Below are 9,554 nucleotides of genomic sequence, written 5' to 3' on the forward strand. Positions count from 1 at the left end.
AGGTAGAGGGAGAGGGGAGGGGAAGGAGAGGGGGAGGAAGAGGGGAGGGGAGGGAGAGGGGAGGGGGAAGAGGGGAGGAGTGGGAGAAGGGGAGGGGTGGGTGTGGGAGGTAGAGGGAGAGGGAGAGGGTGAGGGGAGGGAGAGGAGAGGTAGAGGGAGAGGGAGAGGGGAGGGGAGGGAGAGGGAGAGGGGAGTTGGAGGGGGAGGGGAGGGAGAGAGGGAGGGGGTGGGAGAGAGGAAGGAGGGAAGGGGAGGAGAGGGGAGGGGAGGGAGAGGGTAGACTGGGGAGGTGAGGGAGAGGGGAGAGGAGGGAGAGGGAGAGGGGAGTTGGAGGGGAGGGAGGGAGAGGGGAGGGGTGGGAGAGAGGAGGGAGGGAAAGGAGGAGGGAGAGGGGAGGGGAGGGAGAGGGGGAGGGGGAAGGGAGGGGGGAGGGAGAAGGGAGAGGGGTAGAGGGAGGGAGCGGGAAGGGAGAGGGAATGGAGAGGGAGAGGGGGAGGGGGTGGGGAGAGGGGAGGGGAGGGAGAGGGGGAGGGAGATGGGGAGGGGGAGGGGAGGGAGAGGGAGAGAAGAGGGGAGGGAGGAGGGAGAGGGAGAGGGGAGGGGAGGGAGAGGGTAGGGAGAGGGTGAGGGGAGGTATGAGGGGAGGGGAGAGAGGAGGGAGAGTGGGAGAGGGGAGGGAGAGGGGAGTGGTGGAGGGAGAGGGAGAGGAGGGGAGAGGGGAGGGGAGGGGGAGTGCGAGGGGAGTGTGCGGGGAGGGAGGGGGGAGAGGGAGAGGGAGAGGGGAGGAGAGGGGGAGGGGAGGGAGAGGGGGGAGGGGAGGGAGGGGGAGAGGGGAGGAGAGGGGAGGAGAGGGGAAGGGATGGAGAGGGAGAGGGGAGGAGAGGGGGAGGGTGGGGAGAGGAGAGGGAGAGGGGGGAGAGGGAGAGAGGAGGAGATGGAATGGGAGAGGGGAGGAGATAGGGAGAGATGGGGAGAGAGGGAGAGGGGAGGGAGAGGAGAGGGGGAGGTAGCGAGAGGGGGAGAGTGGGAGAGAGGGAAGAGGGGAGGGAGGAGACGAAGAGGAGGGGAGTGGGGAGGAGAAGGGTCGAGGAGGGAGTGGAGTGGGGGGAGAGAGGGGGAGAGGAGAGAGAGGGGGAGAGGGAGTGGGGGAGAGGGGATGGAGAGGGAGAGGAGGGGAGAGGGGAGCGGGCAGGGAAGGGAGAGGGTGGGGGGAAGGAGAGGGAGAGAGGGAGGGGAGGGAGAGGAAGAGGGAGAGGGGAGGGGGAGGGGAGTGAGAGGGGAGGGACAGGGGAGGGTGAGGGGAGTGAGAGGGGAAGGGGGAGTGGGGAGAGGAGGGAGAGGGAGTGGGAGAGGGGATGGAGGGGAGAGGGAGAGGGAGGGTGGGGGAGGTGAGGGAGAGGGAAGGGGAGGGAGAGGGAGAGGGGAGTTGGAGGGGAGGGGATGGAGAGGAGAGGGGAGGGAGAGGGGAGGGGTGGGGAGTTGAGGGGGAGGTGAGGGAGAGAGAGGAGAGTGAGAGAGGGGAAGGGACGAGGTGAGAGAGGGGAGGGGAGAGGGGGAGTGAGAGGGAGAGGAGTGGAGAGGGAGAGGGGTGGAGAGGGATCTCGAGAGGGGAGGGAGAGGGAGAGGGGGAGGGGAGGGAGAGGGAGACGGGAGGGAGGGTGAGGGAGGGAGAGGGGAGGGAGAGAGGGGAGAGGAGAGGGAGAGGGGAGTTGGACGGGGAGGGATGGGAAGGAGAGGGGAGAGAGAGGGGAGGGGAGGGAGAGGGGAGGGGTGGGGAGTTGGAGGGAGAGGGGGAGAGGGAGAGGGAACGGGAGGGAGAGCGGAGCTGGAGGGAGAGGGGAGTTGGAGGGAGAGGGGATGGAGAGGGGAGGCAGAGGGGTGGGTGAGGCAGGTGAGGGAGGGAGAGGGAGAGAGGAGGTAGAGGGAGAGGGGAGGGGAAGGAGAGGGGAGGAAGAGGGAGGGGAGGGAGAGGGGAGGGGGAAGAGGGGAGGAGTGGGAGAAGGGGAGGGGTGGGTGTGGGAGGTAGAGGAGAGGGAGAGGGGAGGGGAGGGAGAGGTAGAGGGAGAGGGAGTGGGGAGGGGAGGGAGAGGGAGAGGGAGTTGGAGGGGGAGGGGAGGGAGAGGGGAGGGGTGGAGAGAGGAAGGGAGGGAAAGGAGGAGGGAGAGGGGAGGGGCAGGGAGAGGAAGATGGGGGAGGTGAGGGAGAGGGGAGAGGAGGGAGAGGGAAAGAGGGGAGTTGGAGGGGAGGGGAGGGAGAGGGAGGGTGGGAGAGAGGAAGGGAGGGAAAGGAGGAGGGAGAGGGGAGGGGAGGGAGAGGGGGAGGGGAAGGGAGGGGGAGGGGAAGGGAGGGGTAGAGGGAGGGAGCGGGAAGGGAGAGGGATGGAGAGGGAGAGGGAGGGGGTGGGAGAGGGAGTGGAGGGAGAGGGGGAGGGAGATGGGGAGGGGGAGGGAGAGGAGAGAAGAGGGGAGAGGGGGAGGGAGAGGGGAGAGGGGAGGGGAGGGAGAGGGTAGGGAGAGGGGAGGGGAGTATGAGGGGAGGGAGAGAGGAGGGAGAGGGAAGGGGAGGGAGAGGAGTGGTGAGGGAGAGGGAGAGGGGAGGGGAGGAGGGGGAGTGCGAGGGAGTGGTGCGGGGAGGGAGAGGGAGAGGGGGGAGAGGGAGAGGAGAGGGAGGAGAGGGGGAGGGGAGGGAGAGGGGGAGGGAGGGAGGGGGAGAGGGAGGAGAGGGGAGGAGAGGGGAAGGGATGGAGAGGGAGAGGGGAGGAGAGGGGAGGGTGGGGAGAGGAGAGGGAGAGGGGGGAGAGGGAGAGAGGAGGAGATGGAATGGGAAGAGGGGAATGGGAGGGATAGGGAGAGAGGGGGAGAGGGAGAGGGGGAGGGTAGCGAGGGGGAGAGTGGGAGAGAGGGAGAGGGAGGAGGAGGGAGACGAAGAGGAGGGAGTGGGGGAGGAGATAGGTCGAGGAGGGAGTGGGAGTGGGGGAGGAGAGGGGAGAGAGAGAGAGGGGGAGAGGGAGTGGGGAGAGGGGATGGAGAGGGAGAGGAGGGGAGAGGGAGCGGGCAGGGAAGGGAGAGGGTGGGGGGAAGGAGAGGGAGAGAGGGAGGGGAGGGAGAGAAGAGGGAGAGGGGAGGGGAGGGGGAGTGAGAGGGAGGGACAGGGGAGGGTGAGGGGAGTGAGAGGGGAAGGGAGGAGTGGGGAGGGGAGGGAGAGGGAGTGGGAGAGGGGATGGAGGGGAGAGGGAGAGGGAGGGTGGGGGAGGTGAGGGAGAGGGAAGGGGAGGGAGAGGGAGAGAGGGAGTTGGAGGGAGAGGGGAGGGAGAGGAGCGGGGAGGGAGAGGGGAGGGGTGGGAGTTGAGGGGAGGGTGGGAGAGAGAGGAGAGTGAGAGAGGGGAAGGGAGCGAGAGGGAGAGGGGAGGGGAGAGGGGGAGTGAGAGGGAGAGGAGTGGAGAGGGAGAGGGGTGGAGAGGGATCTCGAGAGGGGAGGGAGAGGGAGACGGGAGATGGGAGGGGGAGGTAGAGGGATGGGAGAGGGGAGGGAGAGGGGGAGAGGGAGAGGGAGAGGGGAGTTGGAGGGGGAGGGATGGGAAGGAGAGGGAAGAGGAGGGGAGGGGAGGGAGAGAGGGCGAGGAGAGGGACAGGGGAGGGGTGGGTGTGGGAGGTAGAGGGAGAGGGAGAGGGGAGGGAGAGGGAGAGGGAGAGGGAGAGGGAGAGGGAAGATGGGGGAGGTGAGGGAGAGGGGAGGGGTGGGAGAGAGGAAGGGAGGAAAGGAGGAGGGAGAGGGGAGGGGAGGGAGAGGGGGAGGAGAAGGGAGGGGGTAGAGGGAGGAGCGGGAAGGAGAGGGATGGAGAGGGAGAGGGAGTGGGTGAGAGGGGAGTGAGGGAGAGGGGGAGGGAGATGGGGAGGAGGGAGGGGAGGGAGAGGGAGAGAAGAGGGAAAGGGGGAGGGAGAGGGAGAGGGAGGGGAGGGAGAGGGAGGAGAGGGGAGGGGAGTATGAGGGGAGGGAGAGAGGAGGGAGAGGGGAGGGAGAGGGAGTGGTGGAGGAGAGGGAGAGAGGGGAGAGGGGAGGGAGGGGGAGTGCGAGGGAGTGTGGAGGGAGGGAGAGGGAGAGGGGTAGAGGGAGAGGGAGAGGGGAGGAGAGGGGGAGGGGAGGGAGAGGGGGAGGGGAGGGAGGGGGAGAGGGGAGGAGAGGGGAGGAGAGGGGAAGGGGATGGAGAGGGAGAGGGGGAGGAGAGGGGGAGGGGAGGGAGAGGGGGAGGGGAGGGGAGGGAGAGGGGGAGGGGAGGGAGGGGAAGAGGGGAGGAGAGGGGAGGAGAGGGGAAGGGGATGAGAGGGAGAGGGGAGCGGAGGGAGAGGGGGAGGAAGAGGGGAGGGGAGGGAGAGGGGAGGGGAAGAGGGGAGGAGAGGGAGAAGGGGAGGGGAGGGAGAGGGGGAGGAAGAGGGGAGGGGAGGGAGAGGGGAGGAGAGGGAGAAGGGGAGGGAGAGTGGAGGGAGAGGGAAGGGCGGGTGTGGGGAGGGGAGGAGAGGAAGAGGGGAGGGAGTGGGGAGGGGAGGGAGAGGGGAAGGAGGGAGTGGGGAGAGGAGGGAGAGGAGTGGGAGAGGGGATGGAGGGGAGAGGGAGAGGGAGGGTGGGGGAGGTGAGGAAGAGGGAAGGGGAGGAGAGGGAGAGGGAGTTGGATGGGGAGGGGATGGAGAGGAGAGGGGAGGGAGAGGGGAGGGGAGGGAGAGGGGTGGGGAGGGGGAGGGAGAGGGCGGAGAGGGAGAGAGAGAGAGGGAGAGGGAGGGAGAGTGAGAGAGGGGAAGGGAGCTGAGAGGGAGAGGGGAGGGGAGAGGGGGAGTGAGAGGGAGAGGGATCTCAAGAGGGGAGGGAGAGGAGACGGAGATGGGAGGGGGGGGAGAGGGAGAGGGGATGGGGGAGGGAGAGGGACGGAGGGGAGAGGGAGAGGGAGGGGAGAGGGAGAGGGAGAGAGGGAGAGGGAGGGGGGAGGGGAGGGAAGGGAGAGGGGAGGGGAGTGAGAGGGAGAGGGATAGGGGAGAGGGGGGGGAGAGGGATAGGGGAGGGGAGGGGAGGGGAGGGAGAGAGGTGGGAGAGGGGAGGAGAGGGAGAGAGGGGGAGGGAGAGGGAGAAGGGGAGGGAGAGGGGAGTTGGAGGGAGAGGGGGAGAGGGAAGGGAGGGAGAGCGGAGCTGGAGGGAGAGGGAGGGGGAGGGAGAGGAAGGGGAGGGAGATGGGAGGGGAGGGCGAGGGGAGGAGAGGGAGGAAGAGGGAGAGGGGAGAGGGAGGGTGAGGGGAGGGAGAGGGAGGGGAGGGGAAGGGTAGGGAGAGAGGGAGGGAGAGGTGGAGGGGAGGGGGAGAGTGAGAGGGAAGGGAGATGGGAAGGGAGGGAGAGGGGAAGGGAGGGAGAGGGGTGTGAGAGGGGAGGGGAGGGAGAGGGAGAGGGGAGGGGGAGGGAGAGGGGGAGGGGAGGGGAGGGAGAGGGAGAGGGAGGGAGACCAGAGGGAGAGGGGAGGGGCGGGAGTGGGAGGTAGAGTGGGAGGGAGAGGGAGAGGGGAGGGAGAGGGAGAGGGGACAGGATGAGGGGGAGGGTAGAGGGGGAGGGGACGGGGAGGGGGAAGGGTGGGGTGGGGGGAAGGGTTGGGGGGTGCGGGGAGGGAGAGGGCAGGAGAGGGAGAGGGAGGGAAAGGGAGAGGGGAGTGGAGGGAGAGGGGAGGGGGAGGGAGAGGGGAGAGGGAAAGGAGAGGGAGAGGGGAAGAGGGAGAGGGGTAGGGGAGGGAGAGGGGAGGGATGGGAGAGAGAGGGAGAAGGGAAGGAATGGAGAGGGAGAACAGGAAGGAGGTGGGAGGGAGGGGGCAGGGAGAGGGGAGGGGATGGAGTGGAGAGGGAGAGGGGAGGGAGAGGGAGAGGAAAAGGGAAGGGAGAGGGAGAGGGAGAGGGGAGGGACAGGGGAGGGGAGGGAGAGGGGAGGGAGAGGGGGAGGCGAGGGGGAGGTGAGGGGGAGGGAGAGGGGAGGGGGAGGGAGAGGGGACGGGAGGGAGAGGGGGGGGAGAGGGGGAGAGAAAGGGGAGGGGGAGGGGGAGGGAGATGGAAAGGGGAAGAGGGAGAGGGGAGGCGAGGGAGAGAGGGGGAGAGGGAGATAGAGGGTGAGGGGAGGGAGAGAGGGAGGGAGAAAGGGGGAGGGCGAAGGGGAAGCAGGGGGGAGGAGGGGGGAGGAGGGGGGGAGGAGGGGGAGGAGGAGAGGGGGAGGAGGAGGAAGGGGGAGGGGAGGAGGGGGGAGGAGAAGAGGGGGAGGAGGGAGGAGGAGGGAGCGAGAGTAGGAGGCGTTGGGACGATCTGGGAGGGACGTGTCATCGTCTGCCACCGTGTCCCTTTTTAAAGAGATTTTGGGATTCTGAAAGCAACATTGGCCAATCGTACGGCCTGCTGGGAAAAAAACTGGATAACTGAAGCTGGACCAGGGCCAGACCAACAGGGACGCAGACACCTGTTACCCTGACGCAGACCTGTTACCCTGACGCAGACCTGTTACCCTGATCGATGATATGGGACAGGTTTTAATAGGACAGTGGGAACTGCGGTACAAAGGCAGGAAGTTTGCAGGAAGTTTGCAGACAGATATACAGGCCATTCAACGTGATGGATAGGATTGGATAGGTGTTGACAGGACAATGCTGCAAGGTTTCGGGTGGGACAGTGGATCTGAGTTTCAGTCGAACTGCTATCGAGACGGTTCAGCTCCCAGGGTCCGCTCAGTCAACAGGCAAGTTACAATATCAGACACTGTCCTTTGTAACAGTCTTCCCGAGATAGAATGTCAATTAACATCAAGTTATTAACTTATGCTAATTGCATTCTCACACCAAACCGTTGCTGCTCAACAGTATTCGGAGGTAGAGAAAGTGAGGGCTGCAGATGCTGGAGATCGGAGCTGAAAATGCGTTGCTGGAAAAGCGCAGCAGGTCAGGCAGCATCCAAGGAGCAGGAGAAGGGCTCCTGAAGAAGGGCTCATGCCCGAAGCGTCGATTCTCCTGCTCCCTGGATGCTGCCCGACCTGCTGCGCTTTTCCAGCAACGCATCTTCAGCTCTCGGAGGCGACCCAGATAGCCAGTTAAAAGCCCAGCGCTTCAGGGAACATCTCCGGGACACCCGCACCAATCAGCCACACCGCCTCCGTGGCCCCAACATTTCAACTCCCACCTCCCACTCTGCCGAGGACATGGAGGTCCTGGGCCTCCTTCACCGCCGCTCCCTCACCACCAGACGCCCGGAGGAAGAACACCTCATCTTCCGCCTCGGAACACTTCAACCCCAGGGCATCAATGTGGACTTCAACAGCTTCCTCATTTCCCCTTCCCCCAGCTCACCCTAGTTCCAAACTTCCAGCTCAGCACTGTCCCCATGACCTGTCCTACCTGCCTATCTCCTTTTCCACCTATCCACTCCACCCTCTCCTCCCTGACCTATCACCTTCATCCCCTCCCCCACTCACCTATTGTACTCTATGCTACTCTCTCCCCACCCCCACCCTCCTCTAGCTTATCTCTCCACCCTTCAGGCTCACTGCCTTTATTCCTGATGATGGGCGTTTTGCCCGAAACGTCGATTTCGCTGCTCCTCGAATGCTGCCTGAACTGCTGTGCTCTTCCAGCACCACTAATCCAATATCCGACACTGTCTATTGTAACAGTCATCCCGAGGGTAGAAAGTCAATTAACATCAAGTTCATAATTTATGCAAAGTACATTCTTACATCAAACAGTTGCTGCCCAACAGCACTCGGAGGTGACCCAGATAACCAGTTAAAAGCTCAGTCCTGATGAAGGGTCAGACCCGAAACATTGACTTCTCCACCCCCTGATACTGCCTGGCTTGCTGTATTCTTCCAGAGTTAAGTAAAGCAACTCAGATCAGAGGGGTCCCTCACGCACTCCAGAGAGAACATCAGCACCAAGGGTCAGAAACTTTGGGAGCAGACAGGACAGCCTGATCTTCAGTTTGTCCCGCTATAATCGGGGTCGTATTAACCTCTTTATCTGAAAATGCAATCTTGCACAAAGAAGAGATGCCTTTTCTTGATTAGAGTAAAACTCTGATGTTTATTAGTCTCTTTGATATGCTGCTGTACCCTGTGTTTGTGATAAAACATATATATGTAAAGACATTTTAATGATTAAAGTATAAATTGTAAAATTAAAAATCATCTAGTGGGCGGCACGGTGGCACAGTGGTTAGCGCTGCTGCCTCACAGCGCCAGAGACCGGGGTTCACTTCCCGCCTCAGGCGACTGACTGTGTGGAGTTTGCACATTCTCCCCGTGTCTGCGTGGGTTTCCTCCGGGTGCTCCAGTTTCCTCCTACAGTCCAAAAATGTGCAGGTCAGGTGAATTGGCCACGCTAAATTGCCTGTAGTGTTAGGTGTAGGGGTAAATGTAGGGGAATGGGTCTGGGTGGGTGCGCTTCGGCGGGTCAGTGTGGACTTGTTGGGCCGAAGGGCCTGTTTCCACACTGTAAGTAATCTAATCTAATCTAATCTTGCGCTCTCAAAGCCAGAGGGCACAGGCATTACCGAACTGTAAAGTTGCTCTGGAAATTAGAAGGACACGCAGGGTTTATAGAGGTGCTATATGGGAGTAGCACGCTGGCTCAGTGGTTAGCACTGCTGCCTCACAGCGCCAGGAACCCAGGTTCGATTCCAGCCTCAGGGGACTGTGTGAAGTTTGCACATTCCCCCCCCCCCCCGTGTCTGCGTGGGTTTCCTCCGGGTGCTCCGGTTTCCTCCCAGTCCAAAGATGTGTAGGTCAGGTGAATTGGCCAATGCTAAAATTGCCTGTAGCGTTAGGTGCATTAGTCAGAGGGGAAATGGTTCTGGGTGGATGACTCTTCCAAGGGTCTGTGTGGACTTGTTGGGCTGAAGGGCCTGTTTCCACACTTAGGGGATCTAATCTTGTACGTCAACCATCAGAACCAGGTGTCATGGTTAAACACGTTTCATTATTAGTATAAATAAGCAAGTAAATCGAAGACAGATGCAAATAATATTGACATTTGAATCACAGGCGAGTGTTTTTCGAAATAACAGAGGGTGTTGAAAACGTGGATTGTGCATCCAGAGAAGGTGGTGCCCTCAGTTTAACGTGACAGCCAAACAATGTTGAGAAATATTTCCTTGAGCCTGGGATCCTTAACCTTAACCGTGAGATCTCCCTGAAGGAATTGATCTGCATCTGGTGCAACACAGAGGGTGGGAGATTGCAATGCTGCTGTTTCACACGAAGGAGATTTGTCCAATTTGTAGGGATTAGGGGAAAGAAAGTGATTTCAAAATATCGTTCAAGTTTGACCAGCAAAGTTTAAAAATAGCTTTTACTGGCGTTGCCCTCCCCACTGTGGACAGTGTCTGGGAGCAGAGAGCTACAAGTGTCTGGGACATCACTGGGGCTTTATTCCTGGTGCAGCCTGAAGGGGGCGGGGCGGGGAAGGGGGCGGGGCGGGGAAGGGGGCGGGGCGGCTGGGGGGCGGAGCGTCTCCCTTTTCTGGAAGAAATGCAAATTAGCGCTGCCTCGCCCCGG

The sequence above is a fragment of the Chiloscyllium plagiosum genome, unplaced genomic scaffold (assembly GCF_037043375.1).
Source record: "Chiloscyllium plagiosum isolate Xiang-an unplaced genomic scaffold, Cpla_swu_hap1 HiC_scaffold_40, whole genome shotgun sequence".
Lineage (NCBI taxonomy): Eukaryota > Metazoa > Chordata > Chondrichthyes > Orectolobiformes > Hemiscylliidae > Chiloscyllium > Chiloscyllium plagiosum.